We start from the raw sequence: 12,559 nt of genomic DNA, 5'->3' as shown, positions 1-12,559 counted from the left end.
TTGATTTTCTTACCTTTTAATGACATTCTCATTCACCTAAATTACATTTTTTAAAAGTTTTTTTTATTTATTAGAGAGAGAACACACAAGTGGGGGAAGGGGCAGAGGGAGAGAATCTTAAAGCGGAGTCTCCACAGCATGGAGCCCAAGGCTGGGCAACATCCCACAACCCATGAGATCATGACCTGAGCTGAAACCAAGAGTTGGATGCTCAGCCAACTGAGCCACCCAAGCAGCCTTCACCTAAGGCTTTTTTTTTTTTTTCATTCTTTTTTACATTGAATGAGTTCATTCTACGTCTCTCGTTTCATTGAGTTTATTCTCCTCCCATTTTTAGTTCCATTATTTTATTTTTACTTTATGGGAACATAGAACACAAAGAGCAGGTTACCTAACATTGTTCTCTCCTTTGCACCTTAGTTTCCATCTTAGATTTTCAATGAAGTATCTATTAAAGCTGAATTGCTTAAGTTTTCCCAGTCATTTTTTGCTTGAATGAGGTTTATTCTCTTGTAGATTCCTCAAAAAAGAACTCATGGAGAGAGTTCTTTGAGTTCTTGATGTTCAGCATCTTTTCTAAGATGTTTCTAAGTCTCTAAGTATATTTTCATACTTAAGAGACTATGGGTGGATCCAGTGATGTTGTTGCTGTTCTTTGTGGCAGCTAAACTCTTCATTGTACCTTTGGTACGCATCTCCTTTGGAAGACTTTCTTGCCCCTCCCCAAGTTAGGAGATCTGTCTCATAGTCTGGGCACAGGATAGCTTCCTTACCTTTCCCAGCGATATAGTTTTTGGATTTTTGTGAGTTGTTTCCATTTACCCTTTTCCAAGCCACAATGAGAATTTAAATGTGCCTACTTGACAGTGTTTGATGACCTTACAGTGATCTAGAGTGACAGGCTTTTTTTCAGTAGGGAACAAGAGCCCTCGTAGGTACTTGTGTCTCCTGCAGCACTAACGTCTCCTTTCACGTGTGTACCATCAATGAAAACTTTATCTCTGCTCTATCCCCCATCTGTCTCCTGAATGCCCAGTGTAGGCCCATGGAGCCCCCATACTCTCTAAAGTTCCTGACATAGTTCTTCTCTTTTTTCCTCTACTACTTTTTATACGTTTATGTTATATCTAGCCTTTAATCTATTTGGAACTTGCCCTATATACTCTGACAGATTGGCAAACTTCTTAATTCAATTAATACACAACCAATCTGTATTTCTCAGCATCACTTGAAGTTAGATTGGGGTCCTGTGACTTAAGAATTTTTTAGTGGAATGTGGGTGAAAATGCTGTTAACTACTTCCAAGTCTAGCTAATAAAATCCTCTCTATCATCCACTCTTCTTGTGTCCCTTGGCTGGATGTCAATTCCCAGCAAGCCATTAGAAGACCCTCTTCTTAAGATGTAGGAGTAACCATCAGCCTGGGAACCTAAATAACCATGAGAATCATTGTCATCTACATATTCCTTCACTTGAACCAATTGGATTTAAGTTATCATAACAAACACCTATCATGTTAAACCAATGAAAATTAGGGATTTTTTTGTTAGAGGTGTTATTACTCTGATTCAGAAATTGGTGATGGAAAGAGGATGATACTGTAAAAATAAATCCATAGTACATGGCATTCATTGGTCCAGCAGTCAATCAAGATGAAAACTAATATCCAATATTATAAAATGAGATTTGTGTAATGCAGTGATGAAAGAGGTTTTAAAAAGGTCACTTGCAAATACTTGGATTGTGAACCACATGTCCTTTGACCCATAGCTCTAGGGAAAGGCTAGAAAATATAATGTTGGTAGTGAATGTTGACCCTTAACTACCTGCATTTATCAAGATAATAAAAGAAGAGATGGGATATGACAAGAATTTTTTACCTTGCAAGTATAAAAAAACAAAAAAGGATGGAAAAACCATTGCTTCTAGTCCTAAGTGATAAGAGATTATGCACATTATGACTTCTGGCTCCAGCACAGATCTGAGTAAAATTGTGGTATTTCCTCCTAAACAAGATTTCTTTAATATAAGGAGCAAAGGACAAAAAAATAAGTCAACCTTGAGAATTATATTTAGGAAATAACTTTGTGAGATGCTATTAGCATATGTAGCTGAAGAGATACCTTTCTCTCAAAAGCAAACATCTGCTTATTTATAATGCAAAAAAAAAAAAAATCACAAGCCTTTTCTTTAGCAGCTTTTGGATGTTCTGTCATTAGAAGTATTTGGGGGCTCCTAAACTTGCTCAGGGGGAATATGGATTGCAAAAGTTTAAAAGTCTCTGAGGACGGTCATTCTCCATTATTTATATTTCAAATGTGCTAATGGACAAAACAGCTGCTAAAGAGTAGATCCAGAGCTATGAAGAACATTGAATAAGTAGTTCCTCCCAGGTAGCAAAGTTGAAATCAAGGATATATTCTTACTGCCAGGTTAAAAGGACCTCAAAATTCCTGCCAGAAGCTTATCATAACTATTATAGACCAGTGCCTTCCACATGTTTCTTTACTAGGTACAGTTTATTACAAATTTTATCCCTGCTTGACTATAATATGTTGGGCCAGGTGGCAGTAGGAAGACTTCTATGACTTGTGTTGTTTGTGCAAGTATCACTGAATATCAAGGAACTATATCCAGAACTGATGGAAAAAACCATGTTATCACTCAGGGTTTGGACTTGAAGCTGGTTACAATAACTGGATGGAATTTGGGGTTTTCTCACTTGGCGAGTAAAGAAGTATGCTCTACTTATAGTAGGATACTTGGTAACCAGAAAGATGTACTGTACTAGATATTAGCTGAGTGCTCACTTCGTCTATTTCTTCTTTCCCTCAGGTACATGGCTGATACCTAACTTAGTTTGCCAGCCTCCTTGGAATTAGGCAAATGCTAGCCAATGGAATATGGGTAAAATGATTACATGATGTTCACCTCGCCACAAAATGTTCTAGGCCATCTTCCACATTTCTTCCCTTGTTTTCCAGCAGGAGGTTGACATCCTGGGCTCCCTTACAAGACATCTTTTGAAGATGAAGTTTCTGTCAGCCAGAGTCCTTGCGAGATTGCATGGAGAAGATCCCCTCAACCCATCCCACCACCTGTTGAGCTAGTGAGTGAGTATTCCGTTATATCATTGAAATTTAGGATGGTTATCTGTTACTGAGCTAGGGTTATTTTAATACATGTATGATATGTGGTGGTGAGCTACCTATTTTATTTTTTCCAGTATGTATATTGTGCTAATACTACTTTTAGTAGTTGGGTCATCCTTTCTCTACTAATTTGAAATGTCACCATGTAACCACAGGGATGTTCCTAGGTTCTCTTTTCCTCTATTTCAATGATCCAATATAAACACTCTCAATTATTATAGCTGATGAATGGACAAAAAAGATATAGTAGAATATTACTGATCCATAAAAAATAATAAAATCCTGTGATATGCAATGACACGGATGGAGGCAGAGAGTATTACACTAAGCACAGTAAGTCAATCAGAAAAAGACAAATACTATATGATTTCACTCCTAAGTGGAATTTAAGAAACAAATCATAGGGGGGAAAAGAGCAAGACACACATACCAAGAAGCAGACTCTTAATAATAGAGAACAAACTGATGGTTATCAGAGAGGAGGTGGGCGGGAGATGGGCTAGATGGGTGATGGGTGTTAAAAAGGGCACTTGTTAGGATGAGCACTGAGTGTTAGATATAAGTGATGTATCACTAAATTCTATACCTGAAACTAATATTACACTGCATGTTAACTAACTAGAATTCAAATAAACCCAATAAATAAATAAATAATCAATCAATCAACCAGGCAAGCAAGCTTTATATTTTCCTTGGATACCCAGTAGCCTGGTTTACTCATAAGTCTTTTTTTTTTTTTTTTTTTCAAAATTTTCTTGGCTATTCTTAGGTCTTTTCTTTATAAACAGATTTTAAAATTTGCTAGCAAATTTTAAAAAATATGTTGGAATATTGATTTTGGTTACTTTGAGAAATTATTTGTGACCTGGGAAGTACTTGTTTCTCTCACCAAGTTGCATAGAATGATAGGTCTTCTTCCATGAATAGGCCTAAATTTTAGAATTGTAGAAGAAATGATACATACAGGAGCATGTTCAGTAGCCTAAGTATGACGTCATTGTACAGAAATTAAGTAGCCTTAAGTCAGACTCTGGAATGTTGTTTGTACTTTGGACATGTGTTTCTCTTCAAGGGAAAACTTGTTTTGAAAGAAAGTCATTCTCCATGTTGTTTTCAGGATTAAATTAAAAGGATGTTTTTTAGTAAAGACAGCCAAAATTTAGAGGGTGAGTGAAGGAAGGAGGGTTATTTGTGTTTATTTTTAAACTAAGCATGGTATAAAAATTCAGTCTTTGGCTTAACTCTCCCTATTATGGACAAAAGTTCATAGTCCTCACATATACCAACAACAACCAATGTATTTTATGTATAAAATAGATGTGGACTAGTTCTGATCTTTTTTTTTTTTTTTTTTTTTTAGCATTGGCACCCTCTTTATTAAAGAAGAGATTTTTCAGGCCTTATCAAATGTTTTAAGATTTTGTAAGCACTATAATCATACTATTAGTGCATAGAATTTACTTTATTTAGTATTTAAATTCATGCTGCCCACTTTGATATCCACATTGCTCCATACTTCAGCTTCATAGGTCTCTGCTCAAATGTCTTTCTGTCAGGGTGAGCAAGGAAAGCTTCTCTGACCTCCCTTCAAAAACATTAGCTGGTTATTCCTTCCTCCTTGCTTGGTTTTTCTTCTTTGACATTCACTACCTGACATATATTTATATAACTATATCAGCCTTCCCATCTAAAATATAAGCTTTGTGAATGCAGAGACTCGGTTTCCTTCTCTGCCATGTCCCAGACTTGAACACTGCTTAGTGTATAGTAGGTGCTCAGGTAAATATTTGCCTTTTGAATACATATGCTATAAATATTTGAATAAGTGTTAGTTTGAATAAATAATCATGGATATATATAAGTTTTCTCAGTTTATTAATGACTCCTATAATTGAATAGCTCCAGCTCCCAGTTAGGAATCTCTTAGAATAATCCTAGTGAGAGACAGGATGGCTTGGACTTGGGTAGCAGTGGAGAATAAGAATGGGAAAGAAGGTAGGAGAAGGTATGAATTCATCTTCTATGAATAACTGAAGTAAGAAACTGGTATGAGTCCTGGACAGCATCGGAAGTCCATTCAGAGTTCATTGTCATTAATTTAAAGTGAGAACAGCACAGCATTCTGAATTTTCTTTTCTGGGACCTGTTTTTTGGTCATATTTATTTGGGGCTCTTAGTGTTTTTGTTACTGACTTGTAGGAGCTCTTCGTACATTAGGGCAACAAGCCCTTTGCCTACAATGATTTGCAGAAATTTTCATTTTATCATTTGTATTTTGACTTTGTTAGATTTTTCTCCCAAACAGAATATTTTATTTTATTCATGTTATAAATTATATCTGATCTTTAACCTTCTAAATGAATATGGTGGGCATATGTAAAGACTGTTAATGTTTGTATATCATCAGTTTCCCCAAGCACATTATCAAATTCTCATTGTTTTTAATAGCTACTCCATTATTTCTCTTCCATTTTTCCAGGTTTAGGATTATATCATCTTCATAAAGTGATCATTTACTTGCTCTTAATTTTTATAACTCTCTTTCTCTTACCTAATTAGAATGGCCACTATCTCCAGTACAACAAAAAAAAAAATAGCACCTGCTGTCTATTCCTGACATTAATAGTACTACTTCTGGTGCTTCCCCTTAAGCAGGAAGCTGACTTGCAGATGTAGGTAGATATGCATCTACCTACATAGATATATTAAGATCTATCCCTCTTACTTAGGTATATTTTTGTAATCCAAGAATAGATGTAGAATTTTATCAAATACCTTTTAAGCATTTGTGAAAATGACCTATGTGATTTTTCTCTTTTGTTCTTCAAAGATTTTGTGGAATAACTCTGAAAAAATATGATAGCTTCTTGCATTTTGATAACTTTCTCTGTCTTTTCTGTATTAATTCATTTAGATTTTCACCCAAACTCTCTCTATATATATAATATATATGTAATGTATATATAACATATATATTATATATATCATTTTAATAACCATTTCATTCGTGATATATTTTATTTGCAATGTGAAACAATGTAACTGAAAAAATTACATCTGCAAGTTTAGGGTGTTTCACCTTCAACTTTTAGAAGTAGAAAAGTCAGTTATTTTACCAGTGAAATGGGTTTACTGGGGAATAACAGAAGAATTACAATTCAGGATACCCAAGCTATGGCAAACCATAGGCAAGTCCAGAGATGAAAGGAGAGGGACGTTACTTTACAGAGAAAGGGAGAAAATTGGGAGGGCCTGCTTTGTACACAAGTTCATTGGAGGAAAGTGAGAATTCAGGATGGTGATGGCTTCTCACTGACTGAATTACTGTGTGAACTTGTTACTGGGTAAAAAGAGAAATCCTTCCTTCCTCCTGCTAGAGCAATAAAGTAGGCTTCTTCCTGTGGGAAATGCAAGGTAGGTCTCCTGTTGGGAGTTTGCAATTGAGGACAAGTGGTAGAGCATGAGAGCTCCCCCTTCTGTCCTGCATCTTAAATGAGGTTTCTTTTATTCAGTTACATAAATTTTTTTGTCTTATTTTGCATATTTACACTTTTTTTTTTAGATTACATAGTTAATGACGCATCTCAGTAAGACACATAGTTTTTCCTTTGTGTTCTCTTTTAACCATATCCCATAGATTCAGATACATTGTGAATTCTATGATACTGGTTTTCTCTCTTTCTACCTTTTAGTCAGTTGCATTTCAAATGATTTTCCTATTTTCCTTCTCTGCTATTTTGGAATTTCTTTTGGCAATTACCCCTTAAATTTTAAAGTGAACATTTTCTTAAAATATAAATTAATTTCAGTAAGTCTTCCTGACAACACATAGACTTCATGCCTCTCAATTCACTATTTTATCTTTCATGCATTTGTGTCAAATATCTTAGTTCTGCTGTTTAATTTTATCTCCAAATTAGACAGTTTCATTACTGTTTTATACAGTGTTTACATAGATCTCCTCACATGCTCCTTTGTTCATCAATTTTTCTTTGTTTCTGACCGTATTTCTGATATGATTTTCCTACTTCTGAAATACATTTTTTTAACATTGTATTATTGAAGATCTGTTAGTGGTATACTTTTTAAATCTTTGTCAGAATAATATCTTTATTTTAATCTCAGGCTCAAATGATAATCTAGTAGGGTAACTAAACTCGAATAATTATTTTCTTCTATTACTGTGAAAATATATCATCGTTCTCTGACTTAATTTCCATTGAAAAGCATTGACAATCACATTGTCATTCTTTCTGAGCAACTTCTATGTTGGTGATTTTTTAAATAATATGAAGTAATTGTATTTTTTAATAGAGGTTACCTTTATACTGGTAATTATATATACTGTACTTAATATTCTATTGCATTAGAGCAGGTATCCTCAAACATTTTCTGCAACAGGCAAGACAGTGAATATTCCAGGCTTTCCAGATTATCTCTGGCAGCTTCTTGGCTTAGTGTTGTAGCACAAAAAACAGCCATAGATAATATGTAAACAAGCAGCTGTGTTCATTAAACTTTATCTACCAAAACAGATGGTGTGCCTGATTTCACCATTGGTTCTTATGTGTTGACCCCTGCTTTAGACAGTCTGTTCTGAATAATGATTACATTTTTTCTCCCTATTTCTCAGGGCACCTGGGTGACTCAGTGGTTGAGCATCTGCCTTTGGCTCAGGTCATGATCCCAGGGTCCTGGGATCTAGTCCCACATTGGGCTCCCCACAGAGAGCCTGCTTCTCCCTCTGCCTGTCTCTCTAGCTCTCTCTGTGTGTCTCTCATGAATAAATAAATAAAATCTTTAAAAAGATAATAAATTAACCTATTTCTTCTTCCTCTCAATATTCTTTCCTCAAATGCCAAATATTAGCTTAGGGTTTATCTTCATAGTAATAAAGCTAAAAATAGGCAGATGGATATATCTATCAACTTTAAATTACATATTTTGACCGGAACTATAAAAATATAAGAAGTAGCAAACTTACCTTTTGTTTTCCATCCCTTCTCAATTCTTAATTGTCCCATTTTAACCTTGACATTCTGTTCTGTCATCCTTATCCTTGTCAGTCAGGTGACTCTTTGAAGGTCATGCAGCAAATAAGTTGTCAAAGGCAGGATACTCAGTGAACCCTTTGACAGTGAACTTAGCTGGCCATGTTGTTAACAACTACATCATGCTGCCATGTTTTTTCCAAAGCCTACCTAATCTTCATACTAAACCAAACAAAAATTATAGGGTTGGTAAAAGGAGCCAAATCACTTATAAATGTGCTTCTGAAAATGTCATTCTTGCAAACCATATTCTCTGTATTTTTAAAGTTGTTCAGCATTACCATGGTTAATTACATTTTAGGAACAGAATTTGATCATAATAAACATCACTCCCATGAGACCAATATAAGTAAATCTTTTTTCACCCCAATAAGAAACTTGAAGACTCAATCTATCCATTGCTAAGCAAAGCATTCAAAAAATCTAGGAATAGCAGGCTAACTCCTAAACATGAAAATGGATATCTTAGACTAATAGCCAACATTGTATCTAATGAAGAAATATTAAAATTTAGAAACAAAAACAAGTTAGAAACAATACTTGCTCTTGTTATTACATCATTAGTACATTTTTACTTAACAGAGTACTGAAAGTTGAAGCCATTACAGTTTGAAACAAAAGAATTGTGGCAGGTATAACCAACTGGAAAGAAAGAAAATTAACATTGTTTTTTACCACTACCTCATAGGTAGGGAGGTTCCCCATTGATTTTATTCAGTTCCAGTTTGATTGTGATTACAGTAAGAGTTTTGTTTGATTTGCTTTTTCAGTGCCACCATCTTCTCATAAAAGATCCAAGTTCCCTTATCCTTTCTTTCAGAAGAAACCACAAGTGTCCAGGGTTTGTGAGGTTATCCATAGGTGAAAAATCAGAAAACCTTTCACTCTGTTCCCTGAACCTCTGAAGGTTTTTGTCCTTTGTCCTTCTAACCATTTCCTTCTCCATTTTGACTTCCCACTCTACTCTGTGTCTTTTTTCCAATTCCAGTTTTATTTGTTCTTTTGGGATCAGAGAAAACAGCCCTCCAAGTATGCCTATTAGAACTCACCTGGCATCTTAGGTCTACATTTTTTAAAATCTTGGTTCCTGAGTGAATGTGAACTGAGACTAGAGTGATGACCCCCTGAGTGTAAGAGAGAGAAAGAAGAGAGAATGAGAAATACCACAAAATAAACACTAAGACGTGGTTTTGCCACATTTGCACATAGGATTCTTTGACAAGCACTCAGTGAATATTAGCTATTAATACTTGAAAAACTCATCTGGCTGCCGAGTAATCATTTCTAACCCTTCTTAGTCTTTTAGTAACTGCTTATAATTAAAATTCTATGGTGAAAGTGTCTTTTAATCCATCTAGGGTGGGACCAGGAGCTATCTATTGTTTGGTGTTGGACACCATGATTAACAGGGTCATGTGAGGGAGGTATTACCCCAAGAGGAGTTATGGTGCTCATTTCTTTTAAAAAGCAGGAACACAAGGTGCTAGCCAAGATAGAGTAGCTGTCCACTGGAAGTCTAGTAAGAGAGCATGCATATGTGTGAATATACAAAGAAGGTGTTTACCTTAAGAAATAGGGAGGTAAAGCTCCTGTGTATCCAAAGGGCAAGTATTTTACACCTCAGGGGAACAAAAGGTCTAAGGGGAATAGTCAATTGTCAAGTTTGACTAGAAGGGAAATGCACAAAAATGGTAGGGTATAAAACCGATGAAGTTGGTAAAGGGGCCAGATAAAGGCAAGCATCAAATATTGTTAGGGTTCTTGAGATTTATTTTACAGGAACTTGAGAGACCAAATTTGAAATTGAAAAGTCTGAGGAAGAAGAAAGCTATGTAGTTGTGTAGAGATTTAAAGTATGTAATATATCTACCTTGCCAAATGTCCTTAGCTTTCTTGTGTTTCCAGTAATCTCTTTGAAAATGTTCTAGGTCAGAGTTTTCCCATGATATTTCAAATCAACAGATCATTTGTGTAAGGCTAAAATTACACTTGACAGTAATGGAGGAAAAATACACACACACGATAAAAACAGCTCCAAAAACAACGTTTTGGCTTTTCTTGTGAAAGAGCACAGCACCTTGAGTGTCTTTTATAAGATTCCAAAATTATCTCAAATTACTAAAAGGAGGGAGAAAAAAGAAAGGTCAGTTATCAAGTTTCATTTTAAATGTTATTTAATTCAATAAAATACGTTAATGAAAGAAACAAGTAGTTCATTCCAAATGAAAAACCATATATGCCATTATGGAATACTCTCAGCTCTTCAAAAAAAAATTAGTGATTCTGATAATTTGAGAGTGGATCTGACAGTGATCATTAATGGCTGCTAAAATGAGTAGGTAGGAAGATGTAGCTGGGAAATTTTACAGTGGATGGATCAGATGGACAACCCTGAACCCACTGATCAATCTTCACATAACAAAAAGACAGAGATAGCTGGAGACATCTTGGTATGAAAGACGTACCATCACCTAGCAAGTCTTCATGCTCTCCTGTATCAAACCTAACCTGTATCTAGTCAAGCCTCTAGCTCCGAGTTTTATAGGAAATACAAGGAACAGAGGAGTGGATTAAATGATACCACCAGGATATAGTCTCCAAAATCTAGAATATGGAAAATTCTGAAACAACAGGTATCCTATAAAAATCCCTATTTTTCATACAATTAATAGCAAGCAAAGGAAAAATGATAAAAGGAAAATCTATATATATATTATAAAGCAACTGAAAACACATAATAACCAAATTCAATGTGTGGTCCTTGTTTGATCGTAATTGAAATGAACCAACTAAAAAAATAGTTATGAAACACTTTCTGAAGTATGAATACTAATTAGATTTTTGCTGATATTAAAGAACAGTGGTTCTTAGTGGTTACCTCAGTGGATATTATTGATTGATGATCACCAACTTAAATGATTTAAGTGGAAATAGGATGAAAATATTGATTTTGAGTAAAGATCCAAAATATTCTGATAGGGTAAAGTACCAGTCTTGGATCTCCCCCCCCCCCCCCCCCCGCCCCCGGATTCAAATGAGACCAGTGTCTGAGGTTAAAGCATTCATGATGGCCTCTTGTTGATCACTGAGAAAGAATCCCTGGGGACCCCCTGAAGCTAAATTGTGAAATCCTGTGCATGAGGACAGAGAAAAGAAGACTATGTCATTTTTTTTTTCCACAGCCCTAATACCCAGAGTATTCTCCTGAGAAAATTGGGGATGTGGGAGCAGGAAATAAAGCTATGTGTGCTTCACTCCTGATGAGCCTTCTCAAACCCTGAAACAATAACAGGATAACTCCCTGGGGACTAAAAGACATCCCTGGTCAGCCTGAATCTTGGGCACAATTTTGGCTTGATAGGGTATTTTCCAGACAGCAGGTTGCCTAAATTAGGGAAGAAGCCACCCCATGTGTATATTCTTTTCCCATCCCTCTGATCTCATCTCCTTAGATCTCTGATCTACCAAGAAAATTTGGCCAAGTCACCGATGCTCTTGGACTCAGGTTCAGACACCTCTGGAATGAGTTGCATATCTGTACACCACCCCCGCCTCACCCCAGTGTCAACTGCAAGTCAGTTTTCTATACCCTGGATTTAAAAGAATGGTGTGAGCAATAGAATACTGAGAGATGGATGAGCATAGCTGACTGCTAGTTACTCTCACCCAAGGTTCTCATTACCACTTCAGGTGTTCCAGAATACTGAGATTGTGTTGTGTTTTTTTTCTCTGAGTTTTCCCTCTGTCTTTTTTCTACGATTGAACTATAGAGCATGGGTATACCATGCTACAGAGACTGTAAGTGTGTAAAGCACAATGTAACTAATAGAAATAAAGAGTGCAATGCCCCCTCTTCTAGGTATCCCTGCCAGAGAGAGCCTCTCATGGATGCTCAAAAATTAACAACAGGATAGAAGCATGGGGGAGGAGTTGACAGAAATGGGTAGCACCTGGACAAACAGAACCTTAAAACAATGCCTTTTCTCTTGTTCTTTTCTCTTTTTCTCTCTGGGTTGATCCTTGTATTTGGATAAGCAAGAACTAAAGTCTTCTTACCAGTAAGGATGAGCTTCCATTCTGAAATGTCCTACTCAGACTTCATGACACAGTAAAGGTGGGTTGAGAGTGAGCCGGCTGTTTAGCCCTGCCAGTAGGAGAGGCAGTAGCACTGAAAGGGAGAGCAGGATGGCACTACTTTCCGGAGGAAAAATCAGCTGTTTGATACTGATAATATGGGGTTTTCTTCACAGAAATCAGTTGAATGAGTAGCTGGAAGGAAAGGTCATGAGTTGGACTATATAGACATTGATTTTGTTCAACTTTTTGTTAAACGTAAATAGGGTGGCTTGCTGGCTC

General features: G+C 36.0%; 1 long non-coding RNA gene across 1 annotated transcript in view; it reads left to right on the top strand.

Moving 5' to 3' along the window:
- Nucleotides 1-250: 250 nt before the first annotated feature.
- Nucleotides 251-12,559, top strand: part of LOC112910210 (uncharacterized) — a 28,654-nt gene continuing 16,345 nt past the window's right edge. The window contains exon 1 of the long non-coding RNA XR_003233222.2: nucleotides 251-3,113. This is a non-coding gene — a long non-coding RNA (uncharacterized lncRNA). The remainder of the gene's footprint in view (nucleotides 3,114-12,559) is intronic.

Source organism: Vulpes vulpes, chromosome 12 (assembly GCF_048418805.1).
Source record: "Vulpes vulpes isolate BD-2025 chromosome 12, VulVul3, whole genome shotgun sequence".
In the NCBI taxonomy this organism is placed as follows: domain Eukaryota; kingdom Metazoa; phylum Chordata; class Mammalia; order Carnivora; family Canidae; genus Vulpes; species Vulpes vulpes.
Note: the sequence above shows the minus strand (reverse complement) of the source record. Positions and strands in the feature narration are given on the sequence as shown.